General features: G+C 37.8%; 1 long non-coding RNA gene across 1 annotated transcript; it reads right to left on the bottom strand.

The window, feature by feature from the left end:
- Window positions 1-15,508: 15,508 nt before the first annotated feature.
- LOC307166058 lies at window positions 15,509-20,034 on the bottom strand. The gene is made up of 3 exons (XR_013822581.1): window positions 19,989-20,034; window positions 15,739-15,911; window positions 15,509-15,591 (listed from the first exon to the last, which is right to left on the bottom strand). It is a non-coding gene; the product is annotated as an uncharacterized lncRNA (long non-coding RNA).
- Between the last annotated feature and the right edge of the window lie 5,115 nt (window positions 20,035-25,149).

Below are 25,149 nucleotides of genomic sequence, written 5' to 3'. Positions count from 1 at the left end.
GTTAAAACGCCCTCGGAATGGGAGGGGCTAGAAAGTAATATTCAGTTGGTAGTTATATACAATTTCACCGCTAGGTGGGAGAAAATCCTACCCAGTGTAGCTTTAAGTAGTTTTGGACACCACTGATGTTCATTGTCTGAAAAAAAAAAAGAAAGTTTTTTTGTTCTGCATAAGAAAGAAACTCATAAACGAAAAATATGCTATTTATATTTTTAGGTGATTTCCATTTTAGAATTATATATATTTTAGCCATATTTTAGCATTTTTAGGTGAACTGTTCCTTTAAGTCTGGAGTCAAGATCTCAGAGGTTCAGTGTTCTAAATCAGAACTTAACTGAAGTCACCATGGTTACTAAATTGATACGATTCCGAGTTGGGATGTTTCTGTAATACCGCTCCAGTTCTTTAAAAAAACATCTCCAGGGAACCATATAGCCAACTCAAAAACCCCATATAGCCCAAAATGGTTCTTGATAAGAAGAACCATTGACTCTCCAACTGTCCCGTGGCACACAGCCCTGTGTAAATTTAGATGTTTGTTCCTCTCTGCGGTGATCCGCGAGACTCCTTCTGCGATGGCCGACAGTGTGTCTGCTTTCAGTCCCTCTACATCTGCAACTGATCTCCACCAGACCAAAGATTCTCAGAGAGCGAGAGAGAGAAAGCAAAAGGGAGTAAAAGAAAAAAAGGGGGGGGAAGTAGTTTACAGCACATTGGTACATCCTGTCTTAATGAGAACCCCCATCTGTCCCCAGCAGGACGGAGAGAGGGCCGGCTCTGCGGAGAGAAAGGACAAATAAAGGAGGAGAAACTGAGGAGCCAAGAAAGGGGCGTCTCGGCTCTGAGTCGCGGGGGCCCCGCGGTGACCCCTGCGTATAGACGCTTCTCATTAGCTTAAGCTGGGGAAGCTTGTTAACCTCGCTAATCGCAGAAGGAGCTCGCAGAAAGAGCTGGAATTTACTGCCAGTTTTTTCCTCATCAAAGGACGGCATGTTGCGGAGAAGGGGGGCGAGTGTGTGTTTGGGGAAGGTGTGGGTTTGCGTTGACAGGACCGCCAGATAATAGCATCCCGCGATGGGAAGGAGTGTGAGAGGCAGGTGTGAGAGTTTTGGGTGTACATGCGTGTGCAAAAGTGAGGTGTAGAGATGCGCTTCTCTTATGGTACTCAGGGCAAATCAAGCAGCCAAAGTGCAAAGATATGGTTTATGGTTGCTGAGGTGTTTTAAATGGTTTTTAGTGTGTTGCTAGTGATTGAAGATAGACGCTGCATCCGAAATCAAATACTTCCATACTATATAGTAAGAGAAAAACAGTACAACAAAAGAGTAGGATGTCTCTAGGATTAGAGGTCTGCACAGGCTGAACCCGGCCCGTACCCGAAATCATTTAACCTGACCTGACCCGACCATTAAGGTTGTATTTTAAGCCTGAACCCGACCCAAACTCGAGGTCCATTTCTCACAGTAACTACCTTTTTTTTGCATTATGCTGTATTTCATGCATGTGCTTTCTCTCTCGCGTGCTCTTTCGATTACAACACAGCAAGCACACGGCATGCAAACTATACGTATAGCCTATATAGTTTTTCTTAGTTACAAACCAGAACCCGACCCCGAGGTTATTCATTAAACATTAATAGTTAATTTTTAATCATTAATTAAATAGAGGGTAGCAGACCTCTAGTCTTAATACATAAAAACAGTATAGGCGAAATGTCCCCGGATGACATACTTCCTCCGAGATTCTTTAGTGCACCCAGATGGACACTTTACTATCCCATGAGGCCAAGGGAGGGGAATTATGAATGGATGTGAAGCGACGCAACTGACGCTGGAAAGTCACGTGACAGTAAAAACATGGCGGATGAAGTACGTCCGAATTTCATTCATACTACCCATATTCATACTATATAGAGTGTACTTTTTTAACGGTCACGAAGTAAATTCAAATGTAGTACCAACTCGATTTCAGATGCAGCGAGTGTTGCTAGTCTTACTGTCTTACTGAGTCTTACTGGCGCGAGTCAAGAGTACAAATTCATGTCTCTAAATTCTAACGCTTCACTGTTCACCTATGAACATCCTAGAACACACTAAAAACACTCAAAACATCTTGGTTTATTATGGTTTTGATGGTTGGCATATTGGGCCAAATCTCTGACATCAATAACAATTTTTGGTAACACTTTATTTTGAACATTCTGTTGACTTGCAACTACATGCCAACTAGCAGCCATTAGAGTATTTGTAGACTGTCTGCTTAATATCTGCTAACACTTTATTGTGTTGGTCCTCCAACAGACCTTCTAATGACTGTAAATAACTTTGCAACTACATGTCAACTTATTCTAAAGGTGATGATACACAGGGCAACTTTTTGAGCAATGTTGCTGCTGGGCAATGTTGCCGTCAACAGGCAACCAGATGAGACACAGGGCCCACGACTGATCTAAATTATCCAGATAGAAATTTATTGGCCATTTTCAATGGGAAAGTGCCCAAGCAACAATCGCTCTGCAAGATTGCCCAGCAACATTGCTCAAAAAGTTGCCCTGTGTATCATCATCTTAAAGGGGGGGTGAAATGCTCATTTTCACTCAATCTCCTGTTAATCTTGAGTACCTATAGAGTAGTATTGCATCCTTCATATCTCCAAAAAGTCTTTAGTTTTATTAGTTTCTTTAGTTTAAAGATAGGCTGTACCGAGTCTTTCCGAAAAAACCCGAGCGTCTGGAGGCGGGCCGTGTGGGCGAAGCCAGAGCCATAGAGAGAATCCGTCGATCTGGGCTTTGTTTATAAAACATTCATCATCGAAATGCAGGGAACAAACAGTCTACACAACTACACAACAATCTGCATCCACTGTTCCTAACGCTGGGTTCTTTTAGGAAGCTTTCCCTCACATCCAAAAACACACTTTGGAGACACTATGCAGCGCTGCCGATGATTTCCTGTTGAAGCGTGTTGATGTGCGTGGTCTCGCTCTCCTCTGGTCGACGTGTGCGCGGCTGCGCTTTTCCGGGAGAAATGCTCATATAAGGAGTTCCACTTTGGTCTACGTCATTAGATCCACGGTCGAAAAAAACCCAGCCGAAACTTGTACCAACCCGGAAGTAAGATTTTCGGCACAGAAATTCTCCGTTATTCGTCCAAAATATTTTTTAAAAACTTTGGCCATGTTATGCATGAGAATCCATCTCTTTAACACTGTAAACAACTCTGAATACATGAAACACCATTGTACCCCCCCTTTAACCCTATCCCTACCAGTCTACTTATACTCTACTAACATTCTAATGAGAGTTAGTGGACATGTAAGGGCAGCGCTACTTGTAAAGGGACCATCAAAAGTGAAAGCCACATTAATGTTACTAAGGAACATTGCCTCTCTTTTGAATTATGCTTGATAGATATGTCTCAGGTTCATGCTTCAATTCACTCATTTTTAAAAGTTTGAGTTAAAAAAAGAAGAAGAAATTAATACTTTTCAAGGATGCATTACATTTATCAAAAGTGTCAGTATGGACATTTATAATGTGTTGCAAAGTGATTCTATTTATTTCAAATAAATGTAGTTCTTTCAATTCATCAAAGAATGCTGAAAAACATCACGGTTTCCACAAAAATATGAATCAGCACATCATCATAATTAGAATGATTTTGAAGGATCATGTGACACTGAAGACTGGAGTAATGATGCTGAAAATTCACCTCTGATCACAGGAATAAATTAAATTTTACAATAAATTCAAACAGAAAACACTTCAATAATATTTCATAATATTGCTGTTTTTACTGTATTTTTGATCAAATAAATGCAGCCTTGGTGAGCAGATGCGGCTTCTATCAAAAACATTAAAAAATATATACCGACCCCAAACTTTTAAACAGAAGTGTATATATTTTAAATGTATTCACATGAAAAAGTAAAGGTAGCCTACATATGTATATGTCAGGAAGATTTATTTTTGTTTTTGGGCGTCGGAATGAAGCAACCAATGAATCAATCCGTTCCGTTGAAGTTTTACGAGCGCAACTCAACGAACTGGACGGCTCGCATGATTCCCCCTCGTCTGAATGCACACAGGCTTTTTAAAACAACACATAGACAAGTTCAACTCGACACTTTTTCTACCAAAATGCACAAACTGCAGGTTAGTAAGGGCAGCTAAACTTCATAAAGTGCAGTTCCAGTTGTAATAGTGAAGTGTTTCACTCCTGTCAAGCATGAACATCTTCAAGCCTGCAGCGACTTGTCTTGTTTACCACAGGCATGAGGCTCGTGCTTCAGGAGACTTTCCAACGCTCACCTTTTCGCATACCTCTCACGACGCGTCACTCACAACACCGCTCATAGATCCGTTTAATTTGTGTTCAGAAATATGCCCGTCGTGCTTCACTCTTGGAAATGCATTTAAGAGCCGTTTCAGAAGAGATTCATGGCTCAGCGACTGGGTTTTTTTCAGTGCATCGTGGGAAATGTCGTCAGTCGGGCTGTGTGCAGAGGGCGGTTTTTGTCGTTTTGTAAACTCTGAAATCCTGAGGTGAAGACAGAAGTTGCGTGCTGAGAACATGTAGGCTAATCCATATACTGAGTCTTATCTGTTGCTTCTTGAAATCCTGTCTGTCAGTTTTGGGGAGGTTGTTGTTTTATAGTCATCAGCGCGGGTAGAAACGCACCTTGTGGGATAAAACAGTTTTTGATTGCCTGCGCATATGCATGAGCAAACACACAGCATGTATTCACATGCAAGCTATTATAAAATTATAACTGCACTTTTAACAACGATTGACTTAGTGGATTCTTATTGTTCAGAATGACTCATGGTTGTCCAGGAAATAGATAAAAAGCTTGGTGGTAAAGAAAGAAAAATACCATGGTACTTGGAGACATACCATAGTAGGCCTACTGTTCATTACCATATTCATGTTCCATGATATTTTATGTACAAAAAACCTGGTTGTATCATAGTGTTTTTTGGTTATAGGAAATGTCATTAACTAATCTATCTATCTATCTATCTATCTATCTATCTATCTATCTATCTATCTATCTATCTATCTATCTATCTATCTATCTATCTATCTATCTATCTATCTATCTATCTATCTATCTATCTATCTATCTATCTATCTATCTATCTGTCTGTCTGTCTGTCTGTCTGTCTCTCCATCTCTCCATCCTTACATCCAGCTTTGTGTTGTTTGCAGTGAGATGTTTAGCCCATGATACGGCTCTGAATTCCCACTTTGAGTTTTCTGTGATGTTTACACTCATGGGTCAATTATATTTTCCTCCTCTCATCACAGAAAACATCAAATAAACAATTGCCATCTCTTTGTGCCAAAGCAAGATGACAGAGGTTACACCAAAAAAAGCATCTGTTTAACCATCATGTTGAAATATTATTTATTACTTTTTTTTTTTTTTGTGGCAAATTGTCTAGGTTGGAGGCTGTCATGTGGCAAGAAAACCTTAAAACAGGAAGTGACATCACAAAGATGTCTGTAGACCCTCATGACTGTAGGTGCATTCCAATTGACTTGGTTCCTATACAGTGTTCACTGCTCCCTTCTCCCTCAGCACGGGATACACGTTTAAGTTTTCAATAATCTTCGCTGACAATAATCGCTCATTTGGAACAGCAACTTTATCAAAGTAAGACGATCTCACTTCAGATGGCAGAATACCCTGTGAAGTCCACTTCGTAGTCTACTTAACGGCCGATTGGGACACACCCTGTGTGCCAAGGTAAGTTTGTTTCTTTAAATATGGCAAGATTATTTCAGGCTGCTTTATGTTAAATGCTATAAACCCAAGTGAAATGTCATTATGTTCACGATTTAAAAAATATGTTATATCTTTGAAATATTTAAACAAAGAAATGTATCAACTAATGGTGTTACTGTGGTACTTTTTTGAAGGCCTTTACATAAAATGACTGCAGATTATTCTGCTCCATTCATTTATTGAGATGTTATTCTTATTGTCAGCTGTCTATTAAGCAATTGGAGCAGCTCAGTTTTTGACAGTTCTCCATCCAGACATACTGACTGACTGACTGTCTCTGAAGGGCCCTACGGCTCCTCTCTCTCTCTCTCTCTCTCTCTCTCTCTCTCTCTCTCTCTCTCTCTCTCTCTCTCTCTCTCTCTCTCTCTCTCTCTCTCTCTCTCTCTCTCTCTCTCTCTCTCTCTCTCTCTCTCTCTCTCTCTCTCTCTCTCTCTCTCTCTCTCCTCTCTCTCTCTCTCTCTCTCTCTCTCTCTCTCCATGTTCCAGTGGCCGCCACTTGCTCCACGCATCTGTCAGAGTTGTCAATCACTTAAGAAAAGTAACATACCTTTGACCATGACAGCGCGAGAAAGCTTTTTGTTCAGTCTCACAGACCAGATTCACATGCTTGGTTTCAAATTACTAGTCATGATCTTTTTATTTTATTTTATTTTGACATTATTAAGGGTTTAAAAAGTAGAACTTGACATATTTTTTTGACAAATAATAGTACATGTTTTTTAAACATGGTACCATGATATTACATGTTTTTGGATGGTTGTGTGGATTATTCACTTAAAATGATAATAATTATTTCATCAGTTACCCTCATGTTGTTCTAAACTTGTATTACTTTATCTTTATATTAGATTTTGAAATCATCTTTCCACAGAAGGAAGGAAGAAAGTAAGTAAGTAAGAAGGAAGGAAGAAAGTCATACAAACAGTCATGAGGGTGAGTAAATGCATGACAGAACTGTAATTTTTGGGTGAACTACCCCTTTAACTTTTCTTCCTTTGAAGGTGATACACACTCTAGACACACTTTGCGTGTCGACTCTTTTCAAGAAGGTTGTTCGAGGACAGGGAAAATGAGTGCTGTGTGTGTTCGGAGCCAGGCATAATCAGGGAATTACTCTGGAAATTACAGATTCATCTGGATTTCATTATGGAGCGCATCCTCACGTGCGCCACTGCTCTAAATGCGCCTCCGTCACGCTTAAAAATGACAATATGCACCACTTTAGTTTCAATGTGCATTATTGATAAAATCTGCGAGCGGACGTAGTTTAAATATCAAATCCAAATATTAAGTTATTCAACAAATGCATGCAGTTCTGTATATAAGCAGTTGACAAACAACATGGAAAAAGTTTTTTCCAGCACAATTTTTTTAAATTAAAATTTGTAAGTGGAAGTGTATTATAGATGCTGTCAGAACAAGTATCATAGTACTATGAAGGATTGTGCATGTTCTTTTTTTTTTTTTTTTTTTTGACTGTATCATGATGATACCATGGTTTTTGTGGCAACGACATGTTTTGGTGATTTATTTATTACCATTTTTTCAATTTCACATAAATAGCCCTGCTTTTTAACAAATCAAAATGAGAAGAATTTACCTTTTAAAAAAAAAATGCAACATGCTCTGCGTACCAGATTTGGAATCTTGTAAGAAAGAATGAACGAACATAAATAAGAACGAGCTGTCAGTGCACTTGTCACTTCTTGCATGTCATGTTATAAAGGGAGCGTATGTGAGCCTCTGGCACTTTGACCTTTAGGAATTCAAAGCAAAGATTTGCTAATTAACCAAGTGCTTTTTTTCTCTCTCTCTCTCTCTCTCTCTCTCTCTCTCTCTCTCTCTCTCTCTCTCTCTCTCTCTCTCTCTCTCTCTCTCTCTCTCTCTCTCTCTCTCTCTCTCTCTCTCTCTCTCACATACGCACGCACGCACGCACACACACACACAATTTCTGTCTTCTTCATTAGCAAGACATGCAGATTAGAAGATTAATCTGCATAAATGCAAATGACATTGTTGGGATTAGGTTTGGCCAGGTCTTGGGGGGGAAGCACATTAAAACGTCAAACGTCATTGACTCGCTGTTTTTATGGCATGAAATCGTTTGGTGAGAAAGTAACTTGTCAAAATGTCATTGCGGTTATTCTCACGAATATTAAAATCATAGCACTTGGCGCTTTGTCTCCTGCTGCAATATTTGCTCAAATCTGACACTAATTAGTGGGACACAAAGAGCACAACGTGTCTTAATTAAAACATAGTGCTACTGTAGCCTCATCATCAAGCAGAGCATGAATACATTAAAACACATAAACCTTATGCATTGCATCTGATTTTCTCACGTTGCACAAGAGAACAGCAAATCTGCTTCTTCTCAACATACAAGATTCAAGCAGCACGTTAAAGTAATATGAAACAGGCCGTGCCATTAGCTTTTATTTATTTGTCCACATTTATACACAAAAGGCACTTGTTCAAAATGTTGTAGCAGTTACTTCTGTAATTAGAAATAAAAAGTTCAACTTCTTGATCTTATTGTTACAGCTGTCGTGAATAATGATAGGGACTGCTGATTAAAAGTGAGGTACCTATATATAGGAGACAAGACAATGGTACAAAAAATATGCAGATGATATTTTAAGCAGCTATTTGTACCTCATCTGACTTTTAAAATGACTTTTGTTGGTGTAATAAGGTTTATTTAGTTTTACTATTATTTTTTTTTTATACTTGCATATAAAGCATATTTTCAAGTTACGTCATAAAACATTTTTCCATTGTACACTGATTATAGGCATCAACAAACATTGAACATTTTTCAATTTTATTGAAAAACATATTTTCTATTTTAATATATTTTAAAGTGTAATTTATTCCTGTGATCAAAGCTGAATTTTCAGCATCATTACTCCAGTCTTCAGTGTCACATGATCCTTCAGAAATCATTCTAATATGATGCTTTGATAACATTTCTGATTATTATCGATGTTGAAAACAGTTGTGCTGCTTCATATTTTTGTGGAAACCGTGGTTATTTTCTTTTTCAGGATTCTTTGATAAAAAAAAAAAAAGTTAAAAAGAACAGAAATTTATTTTGTAACATTATAAATGTCTTTTCTGTTAAAGATTTATAAGTAGTCACATTTTAATTGAAGGAGTTCCTAACATGTAACTAGTAAATGATTATGAAATGAATTAAATTAATATGCTAATTTTGAAAATGCTTATTTTAATTTGTCCCTTTTTTTCAAAATGCATTGCAACCTGAGGAGAACGGAAGGAGAATTAAATGTGAGGCCTAACACAGAGAAGCGGGTGTTTTTTTTAGTCCAGATAAAAAAGGAATGTTAAATAAACACTGTGCTTTTGTGTCCTCACGCTGCTGGCGCTCCAATAACGCAGACAGCCGTGTGAAAAGGTGGACTGAGGACAGAGCGTTTTCAGACACTGTTGGAGGGTGTGAATGGGGTGAGGAGGAGAATTGGGTAGTTGTGTTCATTAGTTGTGTGTGTGTGTGTGTGAGGGTCCTGAGAAGCATTTGATCTCCTACCGAGGGCCCACTGAGATGCAACAGCTAATTATCATGATCTAATGGCCGCTCCGCATGGACGGAGCCAAACCTAGTCTCCCACTGTGACCCATTACAGACTCACACACCCTCTTCACACCCAGGCCTGTGATACACACACGAGCAAAATGCCTGAATAGAGCTGAGGTCAAGTTCATAGAATGAAACAACTTTGCTGTGTGCTTCCTACATAGGCAGCTGCCTTCTGAGAAAGCATAAAATTCCCATAATTTAAAGCAGTTCAACTACACTTTTACAATATTATAGCTCCCAAACATCTCTCATAATTTCATCAAAAATGTAGTTTTCATTCTAATTGACTGTGGTGGTAACTTTGGCTGTTTTCTCTCTTTCTCCATCACATAACCAGAGTTGGCAGCAGGCGTGTGTGGGATGCCAGAACAGAAGTCTAGAGCCTTGAGCTACATTAGTGTCTGTCTGTGTGTGTGTGTGTGTGTGTGTTCGTACACGTGCTAACAAATGTGAGTGTTTCTATGACTGGTGAAAAGTGCCGTGCGTCGGATCGTAAGCGAGAGGGACAGTCGTCAGAGCGGCGAGTGTGTGTGCCACTGACACCTGTCACCACAGCTTACTGTGAGGACCTGCTGCTCAACACCTCCAGCGTTCCCCTCACACCACAGCTCGGGTTCACCCCGTCCCACAGCAGGGTTAGCGGGCACGGACTGGAGAGGAAGGCACGGGATGGCCAACGTCTGCCTCGGAAGAAAGCACGCCGTGTCCTTCAAAGCAACATGCCCTCGAGAACTGACCAGAGCTCAACACAGAGAGGATATTCATTTAAACCTCACTAGAATAGATGGAGGAAACCAACAATTCTGGAGTTGTTTGTAAATACACCGGGAGGACAAATGCTTTTTCGTTAGCAGATGTTTCTCCTAGTTTTCTGTTGGAGCTATAAAAATAGTCAACCTTTATTTTGTATAGTGCTTTATACAATATAAATAATTTCAAAGCAGTTTTTCAGAGTAATAAACAGGAAAGCAAACTTCATCAAATAGGCTATGAGACGCATTCAAATTCTGCTGGAAAGCAGCTGTAGCAAGATAATAATGGCGTTTCTCAGTAAAGTGTAAAGTAAGTTAATTATAAAACAAGAGTAAAGCAGCTCTTCAGAAGACAAAAGTGTCTTTATTCAGTGTCAGTACAGTCAAAAATAGACTCAATAGAGTCAGTAGTTGTCATCCAGGAAGAGTATCGAGCGATAGACCGTATGTAGCCCCGCCCCTTTTCAGCGCGGCGCTCGTTGTCTTTTGTCTTCCGGTCTGTATTTTCACAGCGATCTTGCGTATTTATGAATGAACGGCTCGTTTTAAAATATTCCCGGTGGACTGACATTTGTTAAGACATCTGCTTTAAACATTACAATCCTCATGATAACTTTCGTTAACTTTACATTAAGTAAATCCACTTCAAAAGCTAATTACTCCTGGACAGCAATTTGCGACCGCAAAAACGGAAGTTCAAAGACAATATTCTAAAGATGGCGGCGCCCTCGTTTCTCTGGTGCATAAGGTCTATACAATGAATGTGGAACCCAGCTCTGATCACTTTGAGTTCATAGTGACTTTTGATTGTAGACTTTGGTATCTTGGCTTATCTGAGCAGAAGAGATGATGTCTCCATGTGATCTTATTGGTTGCTCTTCAATTGCTCAGATGACTTTTTGAGTTTTGTTTTATTTCATTATTAACTTTGTCTCAGATGTTTCTCCTAAAATTTTAAAAAGACAAATAAGTCATTATCCAGTATAGAGGTGTAAAATGAATATGGAGAGCATCATTATTTTATGAGAAATGTTTGAGTTCATTTTGATTGCAGACTTTGGTATCTTGGCAAATCTGAGAATAGTCTAGAAGACTTATTAATTGAGGTAATAAAGAGATTTTTATGTGTAGGTTTCAAATGAGCATACATTTCTCAGAGGTCACTCTTTTATAGCTCGTGAGACCTCTCAGATGTTTCTCTTAAAATTCTTTAGGAAAAATGAGACACTCACTTCTGAGCACATTTTTGAGACATTTTTTTTTTTAGATCTTTTCTGAAACTCTAAAGGAGACACATGTGAGTTTAATGGGGTTTTAGGAGAAAAATATTTCATTGACGGCTATTTTCCTTTAGTGTATAGGGCAGAAAAAACATTCTCAGAGGTTACTCTTTATTAGCTCAGAAGACTTAAGGGTTTTCATTTATATTTCATTCAAGTGCCATCTTTGTCTCAAGACGTTTCTCCTAAAATTCAACAGGCAAAATAAAAGCAGATTTTGAGACATTGTTGAGATCTTTTCTAAACCTCCAAAGCAGACATGACATTATCAGAAGAAAATCAGACTTTTCCATTTTCTCTCCATTGAATGTCGTTGATGTCTCAAGAGAAACATTTGAGACATTAAAGAGATCTCATTTGTGATTTTTCTTACCTATAACTACTTTTTAAGGATCTAGCCCCTAGTTTTATTTGAAAAACCCCTGACGGCTTTCCCCTCATTAGCGTAAACGCAGTGGCTTATAAATGCGACGTAATATTCTGAACGTTGTTGTTGGTAATGGCTGTAAATTTTGGTGTCGGGCAGCGCAGAGATGGGGGTGAGAGCAAGGAGAGAGAGAAAAAAAAGCTTGTTTGGTTCAGGAACCATTTAACAACTTCCTCTGGAAATTGAAAAAGGAAATAGTTTGGGGAAGGATTGCAGGAGGGGGGTGAAATGAAGCCCATATGAATTCCAGATGAAACAGTCGTACTGGGGGGACGCAGACGAAGCTGTTCAGGAATTGTGTGTGTGTGTGTGTGTGTGTGTGTGTGTGTGTGTGTGTGTGTGTTTGGGCTGGTGAGGCTGGTGTTTATGAGGTCATTTACCAAACTCATGTTTTCAACATTTCCTCTTGACTTTACATTTTTTTTTGCTTTGTTCTCCACTAATTGTTTCCATCCCAGCGAGACGAGAGAGTTTGAGAAATGTGCTTTCAACAGTTCTCTTGCGTTTTCTTAATTATATGTGCAGTCCAAGTCTCCAAGTCTCAGAGTGAAAATGCTTCTATTTTGCATTTATCTGCTTTAATGCAATTTATGAATTATATTCTCAGCAAAACAATTAATGAAGTCGATTTGAAAGAAGTTTCTCAGAAGTTTTATTTGGATGTTATACATTTTTTAAACGTTTCTTGTTTCGGAATGTTCTGAGAACGTTCAAAAGTAACATTCCCATGTTTGCAAAATGATACAATGAAATGTTCCCTTAATGTTTGCATACCCAAGAAAAAAAAAAAAAAAAAAAAAAAAAAATCATTTTTACAAAAATTGACATTTTGAATGCACTTGTACATTTACATGTTCCTGGTCTTCAGTACAGTCCCTTTTGCTGTTTTGCAGTCCATTATCTCCAAACACCTTCCTTCGATATGTGATTTAATCTATTCACGATAAATAAAGCACCCCCCACCCCCGCACACACGTTTATTCTTTTTGAATAGATTGTTTCACCTGAAATACATCAGATTGCAGAAGTAAAATGTGAACTTTAACATGCAAATGAAAATTCCTCAGTATTTATTTCTCTTTTGCTTTAACGAGAGCAGAACTTGAGCTACATCAACATAATGTGATGATCATGATTTGAGATTATTTTCTAAAGAGCATCTTGAGTTTCAATGGAAGCGAGAAGATCTGACCGTTTATGCAAAGTCACATTATCAGTTATTCAAAATGTTCTGTTTATTTACAGGTTTGAATGAAAATAAAACCCCAGATTTTTATTTAACATGCATATGTGGGCTATTTTCCCACTGTTCAAAGTATAGTAATCTAGGGAAAACTCATCCGCCATATGACATACATTGAGCAACTGTAGTTTACTGATCTACTGCCCTGATTATTTATGAAGCGTTTCACTGTCAGTCTGGTTTACAGTAAAGCTCCATCATATGAACTGCTTCTGTTTGCACATTCAGATCATTGAGCACAGTGACAGATATCAGTCATATCTTGGTTTTTGTTTTTGTTTTTTTTACTAAATATGCAAAGTTACCAGAAAGGAAAGAAAAATCCACCCGCAGGAATTACCTGTAATGCATAACCAGAATTTCATTCACCTAGAAAAGTAGGTCAAAGAAAAGGACAACAATACAGAATTAGCTGAAACAAAAAGATCACATTTCTGCTTGAACCCTGAACATCCCCTTAAGTGTCACACATTAAGCGTTGCGTCAGTTCTGGCAGGTCACGTTAGTCAAGCTCGCATTAGCTGACTCTCAGCTGATACACGTCTACCTATAGGAATACGACGCCTATCACCGTATACATATATAAGCTCCTTATCAGCAGCTATCACGTTTCTCAGGAGCGAATTACCCTCCTCCCTCCCCAGCTCCACCTCTCGTCAATCAGGATTTGCCATTCTGATTCCTCTTTAATAAGAATAAATTCTCTTGTACTTTAAAATCTTGAATAAATGATATGTGACCCTGGATCACAAAACCAGTCACATGTCGCACGGGTATATTTGTGGCAATAGCCAACAATACATTGTATGGGTCAAAATGATCGATTTTTCCTTTTATGCCAAAAATCATTAGGATATTAAGTAACGATCACGTTCCATGAAGATATTTAGTAAATTTCCTACTGTAAATAAATAAAACATTTATTTTTGTGAGTGAATGCAGCACAATCGCCAACATAAATGCACATCTTTAAAGGAGATTTTCTCAATGTTTCGATTTTTTTGCACCCTCAGATTCCAGATTTACAATAGTTGCATCTCGGCCACATATTGTCCTATCATAACAAACCATATGTCAATGGAAAGCTTATTTATTCAGCTTTCAAATGATGTATACATTTCAATTTCAAAAAATGTACCCATGTGACTGGTTTTGTGGTCCAGGGTCACATATCTGCAGGGTACAATTTACCCTGAGGGGGGTTATCGCTGCTCTCCTGCTCTTATAGGCTCGCCCAGAACAGAACCATACCGCCAATCCAAACTGTATGCTAATTGTCAATCATATTTGACGATAGTGGTCCTGACAGAAATTGTTTTACATTAAACGGAGAGAACAAGACAGTTATAATAAGAAATGGATTTGTGTGCATTTGTTCCACAGTTTTGCAGATTGGAAACATGAAACTGATTCTGTCGATACGAAAAGCCTTTAGGCCTGAAGTTACAGCTGACAAGAAACCTTTCAAGCCAAACAACATATCTGTGCGGTAAGTGTTTAGTCTTCTCTATTTACTTCCAAATGAATGTATTTATGCTGAATGTTTATCTTAACACTCTTATTGATTCATTTTTCATATATTTATTATGCAACTTATTTTGTAGAAGAGGGGATATATCACACAGTGTAACAGTTTTACTATAATTCTTGTATTCTGATGAAGCAGAAATGGTGCCAGTTTTGAAGTTTTTAGTTTTAATACAGACAAAGCATTATACCTTACCTAAACAACCAATGACTAATCATTTTAAATAGGATCAAAGCCAAGCGTAGAAGATTGATGAGGATAAAGAGCACTTGCCCTGAGGTGAAGGAGCTGTTTTCCCCTTCAGTCTCTTTGGAGAATGTTTCATTTTTATCAGGCTGATCAGAATGCGAACTTCAAACGAGAACTTTGTACTAAAAAGAGACTGTGTGTGTGTACATGTACAACAAGACACTGATGTTGCTTTCAGCATGCAGAGTGCGAGGTAACCCGACTGATTAGTTTCTTTTAGATTAAATATGAGTTCATACAGCATTTGACCACTGGATTACACAAAGCTTTTCTTCTTACTCGGGATTTTTTAAAAGCGTTTTATTGTACTCACAAAGAGGAATTTTTAGCCGATGACACATTTCAAAGCAGAGCGAAAGGTTTATATTGTCTATCTATGGGAAAGGCCTCATGGCATTTACAGGCAATTTTCCTGATATTTCATTTTTGTTTTGTTGTGCATATAAGTGAAAATATCAATTTATTGAAAGGTGTCGATTTTGCTCTCTTTATAATATGTGGGAGCCGAAATGTATAGGCCTATAATTTATACAAAATTTGAGCCAAAAGTCTGTAACCATATTGACAATCTGGTCAAATTTATAAGAAATATTATAGCATTTTTATTTTATTTTTTTATTTTAATTCTTTGTGCAGACGGCCAGATGATGTTCTTCCAGTGACGCTCAAGATCATCTCAAATCCCGCTGGAGAATATGATCATCAGGTTGTGTTCATATTGCTGTCATTAAAGCAGAAGTGGAACATAAAAAATAATAAGATCTTTATGCACAGATATAGTGACCAAACTCATCAAATGTCATCAAGCACCTCATTACATCTGCCTCATTTAACTAAATTTATCTTCCCACAGTACACTGATTATTACGTGTGTCTGAAAGAGGTCCATGTTTAAGTGTGGTAAACCCCAGAGTTCCCAGTGTAAGCCGAATGTGCTCAGAGTTCCCAGCGCTGAACATCATGACGACACGACTCCTCCCTGATCCACACACTCATCTGCCTCTGAACCGCTGCAGACGGGACAGTTTCACGTTACTGGGACTGTGAAGCAGATGTGATGAGGAGTCACACACACACTACGACACAGAAAACAAATCACCAGTAGGCCTATATATGAATGTGAAAATTAGCACAGAAAGATAACAATGTGAATGATTGAATGGAGCTGAAATATGTTTTAATATATACATACAGTGATATTTGTTTTTAATGACCTTACGAGTTTGATTAAACCAAAATATGAGGAAAATATTTTAGATTTTTTTTACATATTTCAAATATGAGGGAAGAACAAAACACTAAACTTGGTTTAAAGTATTTTATCTGACAAAATGATTTGGCAAAAAACGGCAAACTACAGCTACAGGTTTTATTCTATGCAACAACAAAAACAGGTATAGAAAAAATAAAAAGCTCACAGGTAAAAGCATACACTGACTACAACATAATCAGTTATGAATATTTCATTGGTTTCTCTTGTTTTTGCATGTGTTTAAAATTTGTCTGCATGACAGCCTGTGCCAAAAATTATATCCGTGCAATTTGGCATGTTTGATTGCGTTATCATCACAAATAAAACTATTGAGTCCAAGCACTTTTAGACATCAATATCAGACATCAATATATACATATATAGGCGATATATTGATGATGTATATGTATATATGTATATATTTGGACGATATATATATAAATTCTGTGGAACTAGTTACTAAATAATAATTAGTTGAGACAACTTAAATTTATATACATGCCACCAGAAAAACAGCCTCTTCTGTGTGTGCAACAGGACATAACTGTTCTCAGACCTAATTCTTTGTCTGGATTCATAAGCAGTCCGCACTACATTTAGACATCCATATAAGGACTCCAGTGTATTTACTGCTGCTCTATTTCTTGAATCCTCAACAAATCTTGAGACGGACAGAAATCCACATAGGGTTTGAATGTGATCACAGAGATCTCATCCTATCATGCACATAATAATCACTTTCTCTTTGCATTTGGTCAATACATTGGTCAGCACATTATTAAAAAAATGTCTGATTTCATGTTTATTGCTACTTCAAAAAGTAAAAACTGTACTTGGAAAGAAAACAGGATTACTTTGAATAGTATCATTGTAAAGTTGTGATGAAGAGCTGAGCAAGTCTTGCATATGTATTTCCGGGTCTGTGTGTGACTTCCTGTTTAAAGAGGAAGTGATGGATACCAAAAAAGAAATATATATATATGTGTGTGTGTGTGTGTGTGTGTGTGTGTGTGGAGAATGTATGTGTGTGTGAGAGCAAAAATGTTTGTTTGTGAAAGGAGAATGTGTGTGTGAGAGCAGAAATGTTTGTTTGTGAAAGGATAATGTATGTGTGTGTGCATATAGAAATGTATGTATGTGAAAGGAGAATGTATGTGTGTGCGGGTATAAAAATGTATGTAGGCCTATGCATGTGTGTGACAGTAGAAGAATGGATTTTGTACGGCCCCTCATACATATATATACATACATATGTGTATGTGTGTGTAACAATATTCTTTTCAACAAGGATGTTGTAATTTAATGTGTATAAATATAATACAAATTTAGTCTTATATTAGGGAGTAAAAGGTATTAAATAAACAAAATGTAACTTTTTTTAATTTTAAAACCGTGCATAGAGCACAATGAAAATGTAAGTGGCGACTTTTTGTGTGCGGTTGATTACGTCATTATGCCCTGGTGGGAAATGGCGGGAATTAATTAAAGATGACCTTGTTGAGGCCGTCATTTCCACTCAACGGACAGTCGGATGGCAACCTTCGCTTACTCACATTTGTTTTAATTCACTGCCGTGGTAATGGTTGTTATAAGGCAGCCTTTGGCGCTAAAGCCTCCTCATTAATTAAAAGAGCATCATGGGTTGAGAGAAGCTCAGAGGCAGATGTTAAGTTGCTCAGGGTTGTCAAACACTCACTGCTTGTGTATCGTGTGTTTATCTGTCTGGAATAACCTCAAGACATGGATATTGTGAGCAGCAGCATTTCCATATTCCATCAGATGTGTATAGGATTGAACATGATCTGACCTCTGTGCTTTATATAAGGCTTCGAGTTACAATTAGAGTTCATTGAGAAAGTTTTTCTTTTTAAGATCCAAAAAATGTAATTATTTAGCATTTGGCGAAAACACAAATGAGCTCTCTTTAATTTCTAAATTCTCTTTTGAATCTGTTTCTCCTAGAAAGCTTAAAAGAGATTAAACGGAGAAGAAAAAGGGCTCCTGGTCTCAGATGTTTCTTCTGAGAGAAAGACTTCTTCAGTAAGTGTCTCCTCTAGAGTTTCAAAAATGTCTCAGATTTCCAAGATACCAAAGTCTGCAAGCAAATGTCAAAATATGAACTCAAACATTTCTCCTCAGATTCTTCGGGATCATATGATCAGAGTTGCTATCCACATTCATTTGATAGTTTACACTCTTACTGCATGCTATCGTCTAGTTTGCATAGCTTTATTTTCTTTTGAGAGAAACATCATCACAATCAATGAGCAATATAATTGTCCTCTGGGCAGCGAACGCAAACCATAATCACATTTCCAGATTTACAAGATTCCAATTCATCAGACATGTTAAACAGGCCTGTATAATTAATATAACTGATTTTTTTTTTAAGGATCCTTTTAGTTTGTTTTCTTTCAGAGTTGATTTACATTTATAGGCTGTTCAAATGAGTTGCTGTCAAAGTAAGTTTTATAGATATGTAAAAAAAAAAAAAAAAAAAAACCCACATTGGACTTTATTTTCACTTTATTTTCTTCTCGTGAAGGCTCTTTGTGAAGACCACCCTCACAGAGGATGAGAGCGCTCTCTAGTGGTCATAACTAACCTAACAAACTTTTTTGGGGCTGTTTTGACCAGGTCAGGCTTACTTGCATTCTGTATTTAAATGTGAATATTATGCAAAGTGCATGCAAGTGTCAAGCAGCATCTGGTTTGACTAGCTATATTTGCAGATTTTGTTTCAAACTGAAAATGCATTTGCTTATTAAAAATGTCTTGTTCGGGATTGTTTGCATTAGGGAAATCAACATGTCGTGCGGTGTGACATTCTACACCACACTGAAAACTATATCTTCAATAGTATGTTTGATTAACACATGAACTAGTGAAAACAAAAAGGTATAATGGGCCTTTTAAAAACATAATTTAGGGATTGTTCGCCATTTTATTTATAGTCATAATAATTTTTTACCTAAAATTTCAGTTTTATAAGTCTGTTATGCTCACCAAGCGTGCAGTTATACAGTAAAGAATTAACAGTAATATTGTGCAATGTTTTAGAATTTAAAATAACTGTTTTCTATATGAATAGTAAAATGTAATTTATTCCTGTGATCAAAGCTGAATTTTCAGCATCATTACTCCAGTCTTCAGTGTCACATGATCCTTCAGAAATCATTCTAATATGATGATTTGAAACATTTCTGATTATTATCAATAGGCCTAATGATGAGTTCAAAAGAACAATATTTATTTGAAATAGAAATTGTGACATTATAAATGTCTTTACTGTCACTTTTGATCAATTTAATGCATCCTTGTTGATTAAAAGTATTCATTTCTTTAAAAAACTTTATGCACAGTATGCATGTATATGCCTGTGTGTGCATGTCTAAATGAATCAGTCCTGGAGGTTCATTAAACAACACAAATGCAATAAAATATTCTTTTGAAGGGGCAACAACACTGAGCACAACAATGGCCGCTACAAATGGCTCTCCAATGGGAATTCCCAGGTTGTCCCAGACCCGTTTGTTTGCATGATTGAGATGGGGTCAGCCGAGGTATGACTTCTGCTCCTCAGAGAGAGTTTCAGGCTGGGTCGTTGAATAGCCGTCCCGGCCTGTAATTACCGGGTCCATTGCCTAGCCTATTGTCATGCATAGACGAGCAGGCACGACCCAGGGAGCACAGACAACATGCCGAACTAAATGTGGGGTGTGGCGGGTCACCTAGATCACCATCTCCTGATAATTACCCACAAGCCCCAGTTAGTAAAGGTGGAGGGGTCTGGGGGAAGGCACTGGTTCCCACACAAAAGAAAAAATGACAATAAACACATATAGCTACATAAGGACTCGTCTTACCTTGCCTTTTTCTCCTCCCTTTACAATAGAACTGACTCATTTCTTTTGCTTTATAATTACCATGAGTGAGAGCAGGCGGGGTGAAGGTACCGTACGAGTCAATTGCTACACAAGTCCAACCCTTCAAAGCCAAGATTGGCCAACGACAGGAGGAGAAGATCGCTTTTGTTAAAGGTGTCAGCGTCCACATTTTACAATGCCGTGCAATCGATTTCAAACGAATATGTACGCTTGAGATATGCTTTCGGAAACAGCCAACGCTGTTTGATCGTGGGATGAAAGTTGGGGCACATCCCGTGTGGTTTTCCTTACACTTTATATAAGGCATAAAACCACTTTAGTGTCCTCGGGGCAGCAGTTACCAGGTGAGCCCAAAGAGTATAATTAACTAAGACTGTTGCAGTTCAAGAATATAGAGCGTGTCAACTTTGGCCTTTGGCTGAAAACAGAGATTAAATTAGTCATAGGTTCCTCGTTTTCAATGTGCACAACTTTTGCACGTAGCCAGAAGGCCTGTGTTATGAAGATAGATAGATGGGTAGAAGGATAGATAGATAGATATATCCAGCACACAAAAACACAGAGAAAGGAGGCAAAAGAACAAGGCATCTAAACACATTGACATTTGCTTTAGATTTAGGCAGGACGTCTCATGCAATCTCTATCATCTGGTGAGGATTGGTTTGAAGTGCACAATGAGCCTCTGTCCCATGCATGCTTTTTTTGGTGTTTTTACTGTTTTCTTTTTGTAAAGTGGTGGCACATGAGGAGGAGCCGGTTGGACGTTTTTTTTTTTTACTCCATTATGTTTTAATCATCTTTGTTTCTAGCAGTTCAGAGACAAAGCGAGAAGCTTTTCTTCTCCTCCTCTCTTTTAATCGGCTCTGTCAACTCAAAGCAGCACATTCAGAAATGATCCCTTTTAGTGTTTATTTACCCCTAAACAGCCAGATAAGCATATGAAGGGAAACGTCCTGAGGGCTGAAGGCTGGGAGAATCAGAGAATACCTGAAACAATACAAAGGGAACAGAGACGATTGTTGTTTGCGTGTCTCGAACAGCAGCTGCGCGGAGAACGAGGAATATAATGAAGCGAGGTGAGATATTAAGTAAATTGCCAGCATCAGGGCCTTAGCGTGACAGCGCTGACTTTGTAGACTCAAGTGCTGACTGACAGATACGTTTGGTTGTCTTCTTTTGTGTAAAGTAAGGATGAGAGTCCGGTTGCCTCGTCTCTGAGAACATGACAGCGTCGCCTCTGGCCTTCGCTGAGGATGCCGAGTATCTTTTACAAAGTCAATCAAAATATATCCATCTCTACTTGTAGACAAATATATTTATATACGACAATGAATTGGCCAAGAGAAAACAAGTATTCCTGAGAGATTGCTCCTTTTGAACTCGAGACTTTCATGCATTTAACCCTATAAAGCTGCTGTATCATATTTGATACTCAAAAAATGATCAAAACTTTGCTGGAAAACCTCCTGCACACAATCTTCTACATGCCGTCTGATTGATTGACTCATGCTTTTTTTTAGCAAGTAAAAGGTCTTTTAGCATAATTGCACAAACGTCCATCTTCAGCTCGTGCTTCACGAGTCTTTTTGCTGTGAAATCATTACAGATTTTTTATAAAGCAAATGTAAGGATAACGTTTATATTGTTAGTAATATTTCAAAATGAGCACTTACTGGACTGAAGCATCTTTGGTTTACTTGATTATCCATATATATATTTTTTTTTTTTATAGAAATGTTGAAATGTGAGTATCAAATCATCAGACTTTTATGGAAGGGTTATTTGTTCATCTCTCAATCACCATTGTATTGCATTGCATTATGTTTTAAAACTTTTCATAAAACTAAGCATTTAAATATCCTCTTTCTAAGACGTATTATTGGCAGATATGATAGTGAGTGATAACTGATATTTATATGCATTTTATGTAGCAGTTTGTTATAGTGTTATAAAGATCTCACCGATTTACATTACAAGCATCAGAATTTCATACTTTTTTGGTCATACAAATATCAACATCTGCATGAAATTGCATATTTTTGCTCAGTTTGGCTTTGGGCATCTGAATAAAACAGAGCTGTTTTTGCTCCTCGAGTCTGAGCTCCATATTCTCACTATATCATACATTATTTATCAAAAATGATACTCAACAAAAAACACATGCAAGCATTTTTTTTAATCTAAAGGTTCAATAAACTGTTCCATTTAAAAAATGGATTTTTATGAAAACTCTCTCAGATGTTTCTTCTAAAACAATACTTTAGAGAAATACAGATAGTTTGAGACCGTAATGAGATCTTTTGTCTGTGTTTTTTCTCTCATGATCTAAGCAGGTTATTTTAGCATCGTTCACCACCATGTGTTTGTGCAGTAAATCTTTGAGCAAGTGCTCAATGCAAACTTCATGAGCCTCAAAAACGTGTACTTCCAGAAGAGCAATGCATTTGCACGTTGCAAATGCTGGTGCAATTTGCTAAATTAATTCACTGGTAAATGTTAATTACAAACGGCTTAATATGTGCATGTGCATTGTTAAAAACCAGGAAGCTTGCTTCAGGAATGCATGGGTATAATTAATGGGCCAAATATGTCACCTATTTGAAAAAAGGCTTTTCATTTGAAGTGAAGAAAAATAGGGCTGTAACCACATCATGAGGTAATTGCAGTTTGGCAGGTGTGTCATAATGAGCAGAGATAGAGCGCCCAACAGGATGCAAATGAATTTCAGCCCGGGGCGCTTCCAGCGCGATGCATTCAAGGCAATTAAGACTCTGCCACTTTCTACAACAGGGGTCAGATTCCCTACAGATCATCCCAATATGACATGAAAGATCTAAGAGAGCAGCTCGGCGTGTCAAAACTCGACGTGAGCCGCTGTGCCGATGAAAAGGAAGAGTTGGATGAACCTTGATAGACAGAGATCTGGGAAACAAAAACACGGTCTTCTTCTGCCAAGAAAAAGGAAGGATTAAAAAAAGAAAGCCTGTGTCTTTTGTAGGTTATGCAACTGTGTTTGGATGGGAAGGAGTTCAGATAATAATGAAACAATTAAAGGCTTTAAGGGTGACCTGTGCATAAATCAAATGAAGAATGCCGAATTTCATTCTCTTTATAGGGCTTGACTGGACTGATTACACGGTCACCCCACCCCAAACCCTTTCCTTCCCATGATGCCTCAGGCCACAACGCCACACCCCGCACCAGCACTCCCCCCTCCCGAGTGGGACGGTCTGTGTGCAGGTGGGAAGGGTAATTAAACTTTTACATCGACTCGCTTCTCTGGTGTAAATCAGCTTACTGTCATGGATCCATTCTGCTGGAAGAGCACGGGACGACAGGAGGAGTTCAAACGATAGAGGCTAATAAAACAGTCTTTCATTGTTTACAAACCCTCATGTTGTTCCGGACTCATATGACCCACACACACACACACACACACACACACACACACACACACACACACACACACACACACACACACACACACACACACACACACACACACACACACACACACACACACACACACACACACACACACACACACACACACACACACACACACACACACACACACACACACACACACACAGCATATAATTCAAATGCTAGGAAAAGGGTCCAGAAATATTTTTACAAACTTGCAATTAATGACAAAATATATATATTTTTATAAATAACAGTGTGTGTGTGTGTGAGAGAGATTTTTCATTACAAATGCTCTTTCAAATGCTCTACACACACACACACACACACACACACACACACACACACACACACACACACACACACACACACACACACACACACACACACACACACACACACACGTATATAAATGTTATATTCTTCTAATTATGCAATCCACATTGCTATCATCCCACATGCTCAATTTGCCATGAATATTACTATTTAGGCAAGTTGAGCATGTGGATTACATAATTAAAAGAATATTAAATGAATGTACATTTGTATTAAAAATCAAGTTTGAAATAATTTTCTGACTAAAATATGTACATACTGTATATATAAAAGGTTTTACACACACAAGTGTATATGCTAAAGTAATTGTAATTATGTAATGAGTATATATAATTATGCTAATATACATACGTGTGTGCGTGCGTGCATCTGTGTGTGTGCGTGTGTGTGTGTGCATTTGAGCATGTGGGATGGTTTGAGTTAAAAATCCAGTTTGAAGTAATGCTCTGACTAAAATAATGTTATTCAACATGCTTCTATTCCTCCCAACTTGCTTATTTAGCATTGTTGCGATTTGCATAGTGCAATACAACTGTTGTGGGGTCAAATGGATTTCACAGATGGCATATTTTGTTCTAACAGGGTTTAGTAATTGCAAATCATGTATTTTAGTGTTGACATGATTAGCATGCTTCTGTTTGCTTCAAAGCTGTCTTCTTGCAGCTGTGTTGACACTGATGAATTTACTAGCGAAAGGCCCGGGGCAGACCATCACATCACTGGGAATAGCTCACATGCCTCTTCTGCTCTGAGTGCCAAATCATATCTGTGCCTCGATGTTAAAAGTGCATGAATGATGCCTTGTTTCTTTCGTTTTGACCTTTTCTCTGCTGCAGGTTTTGATTTTAAACCTGTTTTTAGGAGAGTTTTGTAAATGTGCACTTTTCTAAAAAAAAATCCGGTTGTATCCGGTTGGGAGCTTTAAAAAACAAAACAAAACAAAAAAAACACATATTCCATCAACTCTCTCAAAAGCATTTTAAGACACTAACCGTCAATGAAAGAATATGCTGACAGCGCAAGGCAGATATGAGTCAAACAAAACACCTCAGGATGTTTGCAAAAAAAGTTCAGAAGGAAATAAGATGATATAAAAATAGATTTTTTAGCTATTTATAAATATATAAAAAACAAAAAAACAAAAAAATAAACCTTGTAGTGTGTTCACACACCCGTCCCACACTGAGCTGCTCATTTGCATCACATAGAGCATGCTATAAACTTCTCACCAAATATGAGTCTGTAATCATTTAAATTTCCCTCCAGGAGACTGAATATGTAAAATACCAGATTAGAAGTCTTAATTATGATTACTTTCAAACGTTTTTAATCCAAATATAGTAAAATAAGGAAAGAAATTTTTTTTATATCTGTTGAT

Source organism: Squalius cephalus, assembly GCF_949319135.1.
Source record: "Squalius cephalus genome assembly, chromosome: 10".
Taxonomy (NCBI): domain Eukaryota; kingdom Metazoa; phylum Chordata; class Actinopteri; order Cypriniformes; family Leuciscidae; genus Squalius; species Squalius cephalus.
The sequence above is the reverse complement of the archived record's forward strand: the minus strand, read 5'-3'. Positions and strand labels throughout refer to the sequence as shown.